At 36.9% G+C, this 17,474-nt stretch overlaps 1 protein-coding gene across 2 annotated transcripts in view; it reads left to right on the top strand.

Moving 5' to 3' along the window:
* Positions 1 to 17,474, top strand: part of LOC144209964 (uncharacterized) — a 73,790-nt gene that overhangs the window by 2,547 nt on the left and 53,769 nt on the right. Inside the window, exon 2 of one of the 2 annotated variants that reach the window (XM_077736546.1) lies at positions 650 to 702. The gene's annotated coding sequence lies outside the window, so the exon portion shown is untranslated. Of the gene's footprint in view, positions 1 to 649; positions 703 to 10,880; positions 10,950 to 17,474 lie in introns of those variants that run through there. The other variant, XM_077736547.1, reaches the window with a different exon arrangement.

A 17,474-nucleotide genomic window follows, 5' to 3' on the forward strand; every position in this document is an offset into this window, starting at 1 on the left:
TGTCCACCATCTACTAATCCTGGTGCCTAGGAAGGTCATCATCACCTCTTCAACCTGCTGCACCCTGGCAGACGCTACAGGACCAGAACTGCCAAAACAAACAGAATCGCACCTAGGAGGACTTAATCAAAACATCTTATCTTGTCTTTTCTTAGATTTGCACTATAAGTCCATAGGCTGCTAACCACTTAAGTCACTTTTTAGAAGAATATAAAATATGTATTTTTGTTGTTTTGTTGTGCAATAAAGAAAATACACCTCCCAACTACACAATGAAAAGTAATGAATAATAAAACCTGCAGAAATGTTGTATTTTTTTCTTTGGATCAAAGATTGGTGTGCAATATAAAATGAATAAAATAATTAACAAAAGACATTCTTAATCACCATTGTAAAGCAGACCATTTGCAGCCTCACAACATGAAACGATGTACATTTACCTCGTGTGGGGTGAAATTAACCCATTTGGTCTGTTCTACTCAAGTGCAACAAGTCGCCCATCTTGAGTACCAAAATACAACAACGACAGGGGTTCATCATACACAAAGTTGCGACACAATATAACAGCTCATGAAAATCCCATCAACTGTTTATTTTTTTAGGGAAAAATACCCATTGTGTTGTCACAACATTTGTTTCTTTTTTTTAGGTATAAGAAGACAATACCACCACCACCACCTGATGGAATGTACTGTGTTGATGGTATGTTTTCACACATTGTTTTTTGTTTTTAACTGGAGAATACTGTCTTTCAGCAGTGCATTGCCAGATTTGAACCCGATTTGTGTTTGCTCTCAGGAAGGACTGGTCTCCCTAGAGCCCACCAATAGTTTCTTATCACACCAAAAGGGCTTTTAAGTTTTATTCATATCACTATATTGGAACATTCTATCTTCTAAGTCAGGAGGGGGGGGGGGGGGGGGGTTGGTGTTAAGTCCGATCCTCGAGAGCCCCTATCCGGTCTTTTTACCATATCTCTCTCCACCAACATACATGAATCAAATAATCGGTATCAAGCTTCTGGACAGCTTGCTGAAGAGTTGATCATTTGATTCAGGTGTGGTAGAGGAGGGAGATATGGAAAACACACCGGATAGCAGCTCTCGAAGACCGGAGTTGACTACCCCTGTACTAAGTGTCTGGTCATCAACAATAGTGTCTTATCACACCAAAAATACTTTTAAGTTTCATTTATACACTGTATTGGAACATCCTATCTTCTAAGTGTCGCCTTGTCATCCTGGAGGTGACGAGGATCTCCCATCTGTACTAATCCCCCCACCCCCAAGTTTAATTTTTTTCCTTACTCTTGTTAGGTTTCGATCAGAGGAGGTAATTGTTAACTGAGGGCCTAAGAAAGTCGCAATTTTCAACTGTGGCCCAATGAAGGCCTTTAGGACATTCATTCATTCATTGTCCATAAGTGCTTTTCCTCACAATGGTCATGGAGTGTGCCGAGGGAATTGAGTCATCTTTCTAGATTGGTATAGTTGAACATTTTCTGTTTCCCGAGTCAAAGGAGACACTCTTTGCAAATGAGGGGATATGTTTTGTTAAATTTCAGCTTTTAATACTGGTAATACTTGACAAAATAAATATTTGTAGTATAACAAATATTCAGTTGTACTTTTCACCAATACTGCTAATAAAGTGACTATAAACTGATATTTCCTTACAAATCATTTGTTTATTGTCATTTTAGTTGCAAAAAAAACATTTAAAGCTCATAAATCCTCCCCTAAAGAAATGTGTTTACCATTGCCATATATTGCATGACTGTAACCACTTCCATAAAAAGACCATATTCCGGACACTCAGCCCAGCTGCATGTTAATTCTCTCTGTCACTCTGCTCATACATACTTAATCAGCTAATGCTTTCTTAGTCCTTATTATTAATTTGCTCAATTTTCTGATTTATATAAAGTGCTCTGCGTCACATACCAATATTTTGTCTCCTTTACAGTTGAGAGCAGGAGAGCATTAGAGGAGGCATTGTGCTTATTCATGTACTTAAAGGATTGCATTTGTAATGAATTGACTAGCTGTTTAAGCCACCGTACCTGGCCTACTACTCACCTTAATAATGTAAGCAGGTCGTAACTCCTAACCCAAGGGTATGCTCATAAAGACAGACATATTCACTCAGTATTTCTATGTTAGCGACTGACCTTTATGTATATGTGGTCTTCTCAGTCCAGCTGCATAGGGATACCTATCTTTGTAGAGTGATTTTGTGCTCGTAAAGAAGCATGTGTCTCTATCATGAAAAAATCTATCAAGAGTAAGTAATGTAGGTAACATTTGATATACGACTTTGAATTGTGATTTTCTGTCCTCATGCTTTTTTTTCTTCATAATACCCTGCCCTATTCTCACATTCAATACATTTAGCTGATTTAAAGTCTATAGATTGGTCAGGTGTGATTGTGAGTGTGAAGGGATTTCTAAACATTCCATCAGCTAGGGATGCGGGAGGGCAGCATGCCGTGCCTTGCTCCCAGTGTGAATAGTGGGGGCAGTACTGGGAATGTCCTACGGCTCCCATGTAGCAGTCTCATTCTATGCATGACTAATACACGTTTTCGAGTGGGTATACGGATGGGTAGGTGCTACCAGAATCATGCTGGGAAAAGAAAAAATGTTGGCGTCAGATAAGCATTCATTTAGTAGGTTTTTGATGATGAGATGATTTGTCCTAAACCAGGGCACTCTAATATATATTACTACTAAATGCGTTTGCACACTCACCTTCCTTGATCACACTCCTGCCTGACCTATATTTTGGCTATGGACAATATTGCCGCTATCTTTCACTTTTTTTGTTCTTTGTTTTTCAAATTAATTATAATTGTTTTTAATTACTTTTTTCCTGAGCTTGGCCACCAGCAGAAAAAAATCACAAAATGAACTGTGAGCGGTTCTCGAGACTAAGTCGTACCTTTTAAATAAGAAATTAATTGGTTCCAGAACTTTTTTTTGTAAGTTGAAAATTTAGTAAAGCAGTACTTTATATGTAAAATCATTAATGCGTTCCACTGTCCTCACACAACTACTAACTAAACCCTTTAAAAGTGGGAGGCATGATGATAAAAACAGAAGGAATTCATTCATCCACACTTAAAAAAAAAAAAAAAAAAAAAACACCGTCAGAACTCCATGACGACGAATGGAGATCAAAACTACATAATAGAGAATCCTGAATCGTGGATTGTGGTTGTTATGAGACATCCAATCAGAGCCCAGTAGAGTTTAGCGAAATTGTGAAGTAACAAACAATGCATTTGCAACCATTTCAAAATAAAATTGCGGATATGGGGGGCATTTTGTAACTTGAGTGTTGTTTTTGTATCTTGGGTCACTCATGAATAAGATTTCTTACCCAATGGCATTCCTATGTAGAGGTATGACTGTATTTGGAAGACTGTGTTCCCCAAATTCGAGACAGGAGCACTCGTATTTTTTATATTGTATACTATGCTTTAGATGCAAAAATAGAGCAACGGGAAAGGGACAATGCAGTTTACTCCTTAAGCTCGATGTGACGAAGGCTTGATTTCACTTTACAATACACATTTTCTATAATCCTATTCATCACCCTAAAATGAGCAAAAATGACCTGTGTGTCAATGTCAATGACTTATTCTCTTTATTCTTGCATACTAGATTCCCGAGGTTGAGTAACTTTGTTATTGTATTAGTTAGTGGGATTCCCTCAAAACTGTGCATGTTTGCTCATCCAGTTTCAAAGAAGATGCTGGTATTAACTTTATGAGAGGCTACATACATACATACACACAATCATAAATGTCTCTATCTCGTGACGGATGGGGAGAGTAAAGTTAGCTTTAGGGACTCACTCTTCATCCTTTGGGAGGCCGAGCTCCACAGCGGAAAAGTGCATCAGCTCTCTCCTGATAGCAATATGTAAATCCCTAAATGATGTTTCCCACCACCATACAGTGCTGAAAACCCCCCAAAGACATTCAAGCCTCTGTTTTAGACTCCTTTTTGAAAGGGGGACTTTTATTTCAATCCACGTTCAAAAAGAAGATAGCCTTCAGACAACAACCCTTCTGGATTAAAATCTCATTGCATGATTTTCTTGATAAAAAGACGAACTGAATATTGTACTGTTAATAATGATTATACTATATATTAGTATTTTAGCTGCATTTTTTGTTTTATTGCATCATCCAATCAAATTGAGATGCCATTGTTTTAGTTATTCTGGATTTGCCTGAACATCCAGAAAACCCAAAATGTTAAACTGACAAGATACACTAAAACCTAACATTAATACATTATCCCATATTTTGTGTTATAGCGGATGTCATATAAAAATATTAAAAATGTATCGCATTGTAATGGAAAAGTAACCAGTTGGTAGCTTGACAGTTCGTTTATAGTCTAACTAATTAAAGTTTCAAGTCAAATCAGGGTCCTGGTCCACAGTGTCACGCTCATCAAATTTTTGACATTTCTGCCATATTTTAACTGAGGGGCATACTGGATCTGCAGTCACCGTGCTAGCTGTCAAAGACATGGGGCGGATTTACATCACATTTTGAGCGCTTTAAATGGTTGTACATATAATAATAATAAAATAAAAGAAATGAGTAAATCAGGTCTCATGAAATAAAATGACAGGCAGGTGGAAACAGCGGGTGAGTTGTGTCTGTGTGTGTGTGTGCATGTGTGTGTACGTTTCTTGCCACCAGCATCAACATTAAACACATCAGATTGAAGCCACCCTCCAGGGTGGCATCACTCAGCTAGGTGTGTGTACATACGTACGCGGCTGTGTGGTGTAATCCGCAGCCTTTTATCTACTATTCCATTCCCCTCGTTTTTTGTTTTGTTTATCAAAATGTTTTTATTTTTATATTTTAACTTTCCGTTCAAATGGTGTACAGAACAAAAACACACACTTGCACTGATCTATCTATGTATTGATGTGTGTGTGTGTAATTTTTTTTCTATACTTATATATTCCTCTGATCAGATTTTTCTTTTTTTTTAATTTCCCTTCGTATAATCTCCTGGATAGTTTTTCAGTTAACTTTATTTGTGTCTTCCTTAGACAAAAAGGGTTGCAAAGTGGAAACTTGGGCAAATAACCATTTATTACTCTGAAAATAATAACTCTTGATTTAATTCATAATCTCACAGAGCAAAGAAAGATACACTTGTTTTACCTTCTGCCAACACCCCTCTCACCGTAACTGTTAAAATTACAAATATTTTGCTGCTTGCCATTTGCAATGGCACAACATTTATACGTCACCCCATTCTCGGTGGCTGCCATGCACTCCTTTCTCAGGATTGGAACTCGATGTGTCTCTTTTTCTCCATATTGACTTTCCTAGGTCGGGCTCCTCTTCCCCTATTAGCTCAAGTTAACTAATCAATACACAGCCCTGTGGTAGGTTCCCTGTGCGGAAACTTGTGGGTGCATGCCCAAAGAGAAGGATATAACCAACCAGTCTCCTCATTGCATAATCTCATAAGTAATAATCAGATCATACCTTAATATCACATCTGACCTAGCATAGCCTGGATTACCGCAATGCTGATGAGTCAATCAATTATGACTGATTTTGTGCGTACCTCTCAAGAGATTCCTCCTCTCTTCGTAATTCAAGTCATCTCTTCTCAGCTGTTTCTGCAGCTGTTTAGTTGTGACATGTGCTTCCAGAGATAAAAGTAGGCGGAGAAGTTCACGGGTAAAGATGGAGGGCAATAAGATACAGCAGGAGGTCTGGGGGTTTACAACACTTCGGTGTATAAGGCTGAAATTTGCAGTGGCGGGCCGTCAGAGCCACCAAGGCCTTCTCTGCTGGCCTAAGAAATAGCTGAATCATAATTATATTTTGTCCATCAATACTTATGAAATAATTCTGTTAGCTTCCTTTCATTGCTTTCCCCCTGGAACTGCTTCCAGATGTGTGTTTTCATATTGAAACATTTAACCAATCACATTTCAGCCATTATTTGTTGCCAATGTCATAAATCTGCCTCAAGGCCTTCACAATCAGTTCTGCAGACTCTGCTACATTAAACAAGCGTCGTTAAGACTGTTGCTTTAACGAATCCGATTTGGCAACACCACAATGCCTTGTCGCAGGCCTATGGATACGTCATAGCCCTCTTGCAGGCGTAGGGATACGTCATCACTTTCACCAACTATGAATGGCTAGCCAGAGTGAGCCAGCTAGAGCTTGAAAACCTCAGCCCACAATGGCCGACGACGGAAAACAAATGGATTTGGTTGCAGATTTGCTGCCAAAACGGTTTGCAGACGGACTTTTGAAGAAATCTGGACATCATTAAGAAAGGTCGGACACCTCCAAAGCAAGCAAGCCTGTCGCAACCGGGGGCGAACATTTTAAAACGAATAAAAACGAATGCCAGAAATATGACAGGATAGGCTTGACTTTCAGCATTAGCTGTGATGACAATAGAAAAGGAGGAAGAAAGGAGGATGTATAATGTGTACAGTTAAAAAAGATTTTTGGTGAGTAAAATATGGCTATATTCCAAAATATTTTATTAATTGTATGAGGTTATTATTGATGATTTTTTATTTGTCGCAGCTGTAGTTGCAGTTGTCATAAAATAGTTTTTGAGGGTTAGATTGATTAGTTGAAGCCACTACGACAAAATGCACGGATCACCGCTGGAAATGTGTATACATTTGTCATGTTTTTCTAGAAGGGCAGTAGTGTGAATATGTGTGCGGCAGCTTGCCAGGCGGTGCCATCTGGCTACTTGACAGAGCTCCACTCATTAACAAGGAGGTTAATTGCTGTGGCAGCACCTAAGCTGTATCCAACATCACCCTGGGGAGATGGGGGCAACAGACCAGCTATACTTGTTTGCATGTGCACGTGTGTTTGTGTCAATGAAGTGAGCAGAAAAGAACTCACAGACTTAAATAAATTGTTCGACATTAACCTTTAAATGAAAGAATCGGGAAATGTACAATTTGTGTGCATATCTGTGCTTCCATCAATTAGTACTTCCATGTGTATGTGCCTGTTAATTTATATGGTTCTGCTCGTATGAATAATATCCTATTGCTGTAATAGTGAAGAAACAAAAATATGTTTACGAAGTCAATGTCTTGAAAATCCTGAGGGCAAATGAAGAAATGAAACACCCCCCATAAGGACACATGCTCATGTTCAATCTACTCTCTTCATTCATTCATTCATTCATTATCCAAGCCGCATATCCTTACTGTCACACAATAATCATCATGACGTGGATGACTCCTCAGTAGGAATTCTACTTTCATTTGCTGTGGTATAGGACCACATTTTTAATGCTGAACTATTTTATTATCTATAACAATAGTCATACAGCCTCATTTGTCGGAAGATAAATAGGAAGATGAATTTATGACAGCACATACTCTTATGTTCACAGCAGCTGTGGCATCACTAAACATGATGACCTTCTAGTAGAGTAATGACTTGCAATATGCACAGCTATAATACCTTTTCCCGACTCAAATTTTAGGCCAAGTCTCATTTTTATCCAGTGTGGCCAAATCAAAGTTTTCCAAATAAAATATTACGTAGTTATCGGGGAAATGCAAATATATGTATGTATGCAAAAACGGGGAGAAAAATATGTATTAAGCAATTCAAATTAATAAGAAATTCTAATACATTTTCCAATGAGGTGGAATTGCAATTGGCAGCTCACTAAACATACATACAAACACTCATTTTGACACCTTAAAATTATGTTACGCACTCTCAGAAAAACTGTGATGACCAAGAGTCGAGGTAACACGAATAAAGAATTCATCGTCGACTGGAGATGCTCAGGCGATGACCCAGAAAAAAAATATCGAGCGGAGTGCTTTAGCCGAATTAACTTCGACCACATGTTAATATTGAAACCTCAAAACAACTCACATACCCTCTTGGTGAAAAGTTGAACTAAGTTTTTGTGTGAGGTCTTTTTCTTTTTTTTCACTAAGGTATATTTTAATAAAATTCTCTACAATCTGATCACTTAAACGAGGGCACCTTGTTGTTATAGTCTGGTAGAAACTAATAGAATGGCACACTTTTGCTTGAAACAGAAGTACCGTACTGTAATTTAAAGTCATTTTAAGATTTCACATCCTTTGACTGAAAAGTTTGTTTTACTGAAGTGAAAGCTTTAACTCTCAATGCGCTCTATCCACACTTGTCACTTTTGTCACACGCCGCTTTTCCCTCAATGTTTGGCACCAACAGAGAGACACGCTTGATCAAATGTAAGTTTTAACATTTTTAATCTGTGCAAAGTTTCATCTGAACAGGCTAGTAAATATATAAAAAATGTGTGTGTGTATGTGGTGCGATTGGGAGTGAAACAGAGAAAGAAAGAGCGCATGGGATCATGCATACCTTTTTATGCCTGTGTTTTTGTGAACTGTGTGATGTTTTTCTTTTCTCTCCTTTGCCATCTAGGGTGTATGACAGCTGTCACTTGTGACTTAAGGAGTTGTCTGGGCAGAGTTAGTATCTTTTTACAGTTGGGACATGCACACACAGATATTAGATTCAGTTGCCATCATCTGGTGAAACCTGAACATTGTTTTAAGCCTTGTAAATCAAACTTTAACTACTGTTGTCTCAATTTTGACCATCAGTTTAGTTCGTACCGCATTTTCACGACTATATGCCGCATCACATTTAAAGGCGCAGTGTCAGTAACGATGGCTATGTTCTTTTTTTTTTTTAAAGAACATACACCAGCTTAATCATACGATCACACCCTAAAACACGTTGTTAAAAAGGCAAGGGAAGCAAAACTGAGTTCGGTTGTACTTTATTTAGTCATTTTATAATGTACTCACGTCAGCATCACCCATCAAAGTCCTCATTTCCTGTATCCAACTTGAAACATTGTCCAAGTGAGAAATCAAAAACACTGAGTTTTATACGTTCGTCCAGGCGGCCACAATCCATACGAAAATACCCGGCGCTCCCTGCCATGCTTCGTAAAGCTGTGTTGATGTCGACGTCCAGGCCACAATCCATTTGGAAATAGTAGCTAGTGTGAATGGTTGTCTATCTTTCTGTGTGCCCTACGGATGACTGGGGTCTAGTGTGTCGTCTGCCTTTCCCTTAAAGTAAGCTGTGATTGGTTCCAGCACCCCCAGCTACCCTTACAAGGGTGAGCAGAAGATGAATGAATATGATCTTTCAATCTCATTTTGATGATCCCCCCCCAAAAAAAATGTTCACATAATTAGCTGAGATCAGCTTCAGCACCCCCACAACTCTTCTGGGTTCACCATACTAATTCACCACTTCTCTCAGTGATGACAAGTTTTGCATTTGAAGGTTCTACTATTAATAATCACAACAACATATAAATTTAGTATAACCCCAAGCATTAAAGAACTTTCCCCGGTAACCGTGTGATCATGTGTAACCTATATTATATTATCTACTTTTTTTCCAGCAAAACGAGAACATTTCCCTAATTTAGTAGTTCATTTTGTATTCATGTCAAAACAAGCAATGATAAAACTGACATACTTCTCAGTGAAATCCTAAACTCACATGGTGACAAATTACTTAAAAACTTCCAACTTTAGTCTGCCATTAAAAAAAGAAGGGAAAATTCATTAACAAACTGTTTTTCTTTGCATGAAGCTTGAATCTGGCACCTCTTAGCCCCAATTAAAACAATGTTATCTTCTTAACAATGCAACTTGAAATCCCAGTGGAACAAAATGTTTTTGTCTGCATTGACACGAGTTGCTATAATCTGTGCAATGTTTTCATTCCTTCGCCCACACTTTTATCCAGTTGTCTAAGAAGCATGCATGTGTATTTGTTGAGGCATTGCATTCCGCAGCTTGACCTTGTGTCGCCTGTGTCAATCTGTAAAAAAAAAAAAAACAACAAAAAAAACCAACATTCCTAGCTTTACTTTGTACATTATATGTAATATTAACCTATTTTTATTTAGCAAATAGGCAACATGCACTGAGAACTCTGCACTGGATATAATTTGATTTCTTTCTGGTTTTCTATGTAGTTTTCTATGTCCTTCATGATTTCCAACAGTTGTTTTTTAATCAAATGGAAGCAATTCATTTTGTACAGGCATATAATATACACTCACAAACACACACACACACACACACATATATATATATATATATATATATATATATATATATATATATATATATATATATATATATATATATATATATATATATATATATATATATATATATATATATATATATATATATATATATATATATATATATATATATATATATATATATATATATATATATATATATATATATATATATATATATATATATATATATATATATATATATATATATATATATATATATATATATATATATATATATATATATATATATATATATATATATATATATATATATATATATATATATATATATATATATATATATATATATATATATATATATATATATATATATATATATATATATATATATATATATATATATATATATATATATATATATATATATATATATATATATATATATATATATATATATATATATATATATATATATATATATATATATATATATATATATATATATATATATATATATATATATATATATAGATATATAATTATATAAAAATGGTAATTTACAAAACTCCTTCTTAATGATTGATGTAGAGAGTATATGAGGAAAAATAAAGTATTTTTACACAGGTTTCGGCTCTTCTCGCTTCCATGTGTACCAAATCATAACCAAACCACTGTCTTTATACATAGATATTATCTTTAAATAGATTTTCAACCCACTTTATATCAGTTTCTAATCAATTACATGTCATAGGTTACCAGCACTTCTAGAGGATCACGTGAGGATTGTCTGATGAGAAAAGATGCATCGATTGTTTGAAAGTAAGCTGACAAATATTGTATTTACAATTTGGAGGTAAATATATTTATACAGTAAATAATGTACTGCCTTTCATATAAGAACATTAATTCCCCTCAACATCCCCCGTTTAATCAATTTTCAGTGTGAAAATGAATAACTCCATCATAAACCTAGAGAAGATCATTTCAATTAATTAAAGACCAACAAGGTTTTCCAAGTACAAATTGATTAAAACTGTTTAAACTCGCATCCATGCCGCATAATCCATGCACTCTTATCAGTTTTATAAATTCCCAATGTGCATTATATTGCTTTCTGTATCCTATATTTACCCAATGATGTAAATTTGTGGGTAAAACCCTCACAAGCCAAAAAACAACACATACATGCTGGAATTCACCCAAGAATTGAGAGTACAAAAAAAATCAGCAAAATACTTCACCTTAATTCAGATCTCAGACATTTCACCCCCATCCCTCTTTCCTTCCATCCTGCCATCTACCCACAACCGCTTCAAATTAATCTGCAAAATATTGATTTGAGGAGCAGGGGAAGGGGAACGGGGGGCTGGAGGTGCACGATTGCGGCCGCATATTAATAAGAACGGGCCGCTCTTCATCTCTCCTCTATACTTTAAGATCCTCATATCTTCATAATTGATTAATGTTCCTTTGTGAAGTGGGAATGAATAATACATTAGTGGGCCTGCTGCACCCTCAGGCTGATGAGAAAATGTTTAATTTCAGTAAATGTAACGCTCCCTTTCGCTCTCTTTCTCTCGCTTTCATTTCTCCTCTCTGCCTATTTGTGAGTGCTGAAGTTTGTTTGTGAACTGAGGACTGGAAGAGTGTTGTTGATTTGCTCCCCCATATACCGCACAGTTGCCTTGAAGGGTATGTTAAGAATCAGACACAAAAGACAGCATGTTGTCTTCAAAAAAAATAAAGAGGAATCACCCCACGGATATTTTTTGCACACGGTGCATCAGAATGCAACATTATTATTATTTTTGCTGTATCAGACAGCAATCAGTGGAAACATACAGGCAACCTGGCACTCACCTCTTTAATAGCTCTGAAAGATGCTAGAAGGGTGACAGGTGTGATGTTATGACTGGCACCACAGCTCATCTGGCTGACTAATTATGCTAAACAGATGGCTAATGATGATGATGATGGGGGATATGAGGTCTTCAGTGGAGGGAGCCACAACGTGCTCTATGGGAGTGTGTTGTGTGTGTTAGTTTTGGTGAGCTCAGTGCGGCATCTGGCTCCTGATGGTGAGCATCTGTGTATGTTGAATAGATAAACTATGAAGTGAACAGACAGAGACACCCACAGGTCCCACTTCACTTCACTTAGAAGGGGCACACGGCTTCATTTATGCGCACAAATTGAATAAACAATACTTATCTTTTAACAAGGATCCTAATTAGTTATGCTAATGAGCATGGATAAGCCAATTAACCTCATGAAGAGGTTTTATGTTTGTATGCCTTAGAGCATATCAGAGACACTTAAGGAAACACATTTCCCTAATTAGCTTTCATTGATATAGACAAGCTTTTATTTTTTTGCATGTCTTTATTGTTTGTTTCATAATGCACTGTAATAGGCTTTCCACACTCAAAGAAATAATGAATGTGAGGATGTATGCTCACGTCCGCATTGCTGACAGTCAGATCCACATGGACATGTGTATTTTTACAAGTTTTACGGTACATTAAACAGATCGTGTATTTTTTCAGTGCATGTCTGCCTGTTCCATTAGTTTATGTCTTTGAAAATAATATTGGGCCTCAAGTTCTCTGTTTATTTAAAACCTTCAGGTCTGTGCTCCCCTTCTAATAGTGAGCCGTGTTTCCTCTCGTTTAGCTTCACCAGTAATTATATGGGCCATGTGGAAGAGACAGTGTTTAGAGAAGTCTTGGAGAGGGCCAAAGTAGGGAGGGAATGAAGAAGAAAATGAATACGAGCGAAAACCGACCACAGAGGAAAAAAAAACTGGGTGACTGAAAGGGAGAGAATGTAAATTGTCTTTGAACCTGACCACAGCTTCTTGTGTGTCTATAATGACCATTGAGGAGGGAGGGGGACATCGGACAAGACTGTCTTTGTTACACCAATGAAAGGCAGCAAGAACAGGAAATAGCTGAGTTGTGTGGTGCCTTTATATCTGCCAATTTACTCAAACCTGCACCCACTGGCATCTGAGGTGTTTTAAAGTAATTGAATGTAAGGTTTTACATGGAATTGTATGAAAAATGCAAGCAACATGTTAATCTGAAGTATAGTACTTCCCAGCATTTCTGCATGAGGCATTACTCAAACATTGGAGACATGTCTGCTCAAAAGCCCAACTGTATTTCATCATAATTTCAAGGGAGCAGTGCCAAACATGACAGATAACTTTTAATTATATTTCAACACACCCTGAAGTTATCTCATATTAAGATGAAGGTCAATGTATACTAATTGTACTTCCCGTGTGCACAGACTCCACTCAGGCAAAGAGAAGTTTTATATTCATTTTCATATTGAGACAACTTAAAACTCCCATAACTCAATTGCTTTGTGAATTGATACCTCAGGTATTGTTTTTGTAGTTTGCTTTACACCTAGGAAAAATAAAAGGTCATGGAAAAGGTACACTTTATATTTGCCTAAGGGCTAAAACAAATAGAGATTGTACCAAAAAAGTATTGGAATATACATGGCTCTCCTATTTCTTTAGCAGTCAAGATCAAACAAAGTTATGCTACCATATTTTTGGTACTCAGACGATTCGCCAAAAGATGTTTCGCCGACGGACAGTTCGCCGAACGGACGTTTCGCCGAATGGACGTTTCGCCGAACGGACGTTTCGCCGAACGGACGTTTAGCCGAAAAATTAGTGTTACATTTATGATTTTATTAAACAAATAAAATTGGGGATGTTTCTCATTGTGATGTGTTTTATGCCGAGGTTGAAAAACATACACACAATCTGGGAGCGGGGCGAGCGCGCAAATACCATTTTGGTGAAACGTCCGTCGGCGAAACATCTTTTGGCTAATCGTCCGGTCACGGTATTTTTTTTTGGCTATTAAACACACTTTAGAATATTTACTTTCTCCAAGAATTCATTGTGGGCCTTGTGTGAATTGTGGTTATGTTTAATGACATCAAACCTATTTCGTTGAAGATTGGTTATATTTTACTATGCCAGTAGAGTGATACCAATGATCCAACCTAAAAATAAGCCATAAGAAATAACGAAAAAACTATTAAAAAAACAATAGTTTTATGTTAAAAGAAAAAGAACAAATAGCAAATTCCGTACATTGATGTACTAATCCACCTCATAATTAGGTCCACCTTATTTATTGAAATAAACCCATTAGATAAAGTTATGCCTTATATTGCAAAAAATGCACTCCATTGTAGTGCTTCTTCCTATGAGGACTCCATACATACCTCCAAAGCAGGAATGTTGATTTTGAAAAAATAAAAAAAAGACTACCATATTTGATTTAGGACCATTCAAAGTAACAGAATTAAACACGTTCAAAGTTAATTTAGGGTTTACTCACTGCTGAATTTAGAAAATACAGTAGATTCTCTTTTAACTGTAAATAAAAATACATCATATTAATAGCAATAAGCAAGCGCTACTCTTTGTCCACTTGTTCTGCAGTCTGCCTTCCTTCTCTAAATGTTTTAGTATTTTTTTTTAGTACTGCATGTTTAGCATGGTGTTGCATGATGCAAACCCCAACTCTAAGTTATATTAAGGGGATTTACATTCAATGGTGCTATATGGCAGTCTAATTTATTCTAATTTCAATGATGTTATGACATCATTTGATCTTATCATTGCTGAAATGTACAGGTACAAGCTTACATTGTTTAGTGAGGAGTGTTTTATACTGTGCAAATCGTAAATGGTTGCAGGCTAATATCACATCATGCTCACATCAGCTGAGTCATCTCTTCTGTGTCCTTGACTTATTAACTGATTTAAGGCTGATTAGATCAGTCTTTCACAGACATGCACAAGCACACGAACATGCATAACGCACCAGATTTGAATATCAAAATGGAATTGCTCGACCAGAGGAAACTACATTAATTCAAAATGTTTGCATCAAGGTGTAGGTAAAACAGATGACCGTGCATCTTTTTAATGCACCTTGCAACATTTTAAGCCATTTATGACATTAACTAATGCTCATATTATGCAAAGACAGTTTTGCAAGTCAAAGCCACTTATGGCAGGCCTATTTGATGCTCCCTTTCTCCTCCTTTGCCTTGATTTGACTTCATGAGATGATCAGCATAGCTATTGATTTTGCACTCTATATGATGAGCTGAAATGCATATGGCATTTCCATAATAACATGCCACAATCCCAAAATGATGATGCTGCTGTGCCAGCGTACTGTGTGTGGACGATTATTTTAATTCTACAAGACATGCTTCAAGAGCATTGCAGTTAAGCAGACTTTTCGGCCATATTTCACCTTCACATTTGGGGTATATTAGTGCTACTAATGTGTAGATGTCCGTCTTTTGTGCAGCCTATGCAGCTAATTAGAATCTCAGATCTAAAAAAAAAAAAAACAACAACAACAAATGGCAGAAGTAATTGGCACTTTAGATGTGTTGAGAAAACATTTTCACAATTTCAAGAAAATAGAAAAGATCAAAGTCCATTTATTGTAAAATATAGTACATTTACAATACTGTTGTATAAAATATAAATGAAATTTCCCGCATACGGGATGGATAAAGTCATCCAATCCAATCCAATAGGCAGGACCACACAGACTAGTTTAACTTGACTACTCTTGATTATTGAACCTGAGTCCATGATGTCGTAGCCTGAGACCATTATTGAGAAGAATCCTGATCTCAGTACAACAGCACCATTGCCAATAACATGCTGAGAGTATTCTCAACATGTTAACTTTTCCGCTCTGTTGTCATGCCTTCTACCAGCAGCCTGCACCGGGGAGACATAGACACATTGGTATAAATGAAAAGACCTCCTAAACTCTACTCGCTGCATGAATGTTTAAACAGGCTTGTCATAACATTCATTCGCTCACACATGACAGCTAGCATCTGCAGCTGCCTTGCTCACCCCTCAATATTTTATCACACCCGGACTCCTAGCCCCCCCACAAAGACACAGGCTATGTTTTGAATTATTAGAGCTAAAACAGATTGTGTTCTAGACTAACTGGCAGCACAGAATAATGGATTCAGCACCTTACCATTCATAATAGTGCAATTAGTTATATTTAAAAATAAACAAGTGCCTTGAAGGCCAAATGAAGAAAATGTTTACTTTGGTTATTAATCTTTGGCATTAGCCCGATTCAATGTACCATATTTTCACACCTATAGGGCACACACATCTGTCATCTCAATTTCTGAACCGCTTCATCCTCATCCTTCATCCTTCGTGGGGGGTGCTGGAACCTATCCCAGCTAACTCCGGGCCAGACGATGTGCACTGCATATGCTTTATCATAATATCAGTATTTTATTTTACGTTTTGAAAGTTAATTGAAGTTAAGATGGCTTGGTTAACGCTCCTGAGTCAGAACAATCTGTTAAATATAATCCGTAAATAATCAGACTAAAATTCACCAAAAAGGCTCCCTATATGGTTTTATATAATGTGAGGTTAGAAGTCATGACCTTGGTGTACAACTGAATAGCATTCACCATGGTAACGGTTGGTCGGCAACCCTTCTAATAACCTTGCACCAAATCTCATCACTCCCGGCTACTTCTCACTGACTCGCTGCCAATTTGATTGGATGCACAATTGAAATGTCATGCCTCAGTAACACACACGTACACTCTCCGGACTAACCAGACGGAAACATTGAGGTGAAAGAACAGGGCACATCAAACGATTGAAAATGAGAAAAACCCGAGACAATGGTAATGCAGTAAAATGGTTATGGACCCTCTGGCTATGATTTTTAGTATTTTCTAGGAAAAAAATGGTCCTATCAGAATATGTTTGAATCACAGTTAGCAGGTTAACATGTTGTGGCGAAGCTATGCTCAGAGCATCAATGTCGAGAGGCCTCTCTTAGATGCTGAGAGCAGAATCAAATGAATATCAATGTAGAACCAATTACCTTAGGGAAATGCTGTCTGTAGGTTAGCTTTGCAAGTGCACATGGCTCACCTTTAGCAAAGTGGAAGCAGACAGCACAGATGTATATTCGTTTTTATTCCCACTAACAAGCCTGTCTGCCCAGCTAAAATAGAAATGTCCAGAAGACATCTCCTCCCCCTCCTCACCTCATTTCACCTAGATACACACGGCTTAAAAATATGAATTATGAAGAGATCATCTGATGCAATTTTTAAGAATTCTAATACAAACGTTAGTTTAAAATTTATGGCATCTGTTCAGAAAATGAATGAATGAATGCATCTTGGGGCATAATCCATGATCTATTTTACCTCCGAAATATGCTAAAAATCTATCTTGAAAATACTTCAAGTGGCCCTGCCATTTAGATGCAACCCACGCAAAAG

Source organism: Stigmatopora nigra, chromosome 16 (assembly GCF_051989575.1).
Source record: "Stigmatopora nigra isolate UIUO_SnigA chromosome 16, RoL_Snig_1.1, whole genome shotgun sequence".
Classification (NCBI taxonomy): Eukaryota; Metazoa; Chordata; class Actinopteri; order Syngnathiformes; family Syngnathidae; genus Stigmatopora; species Stigmatopora nigra.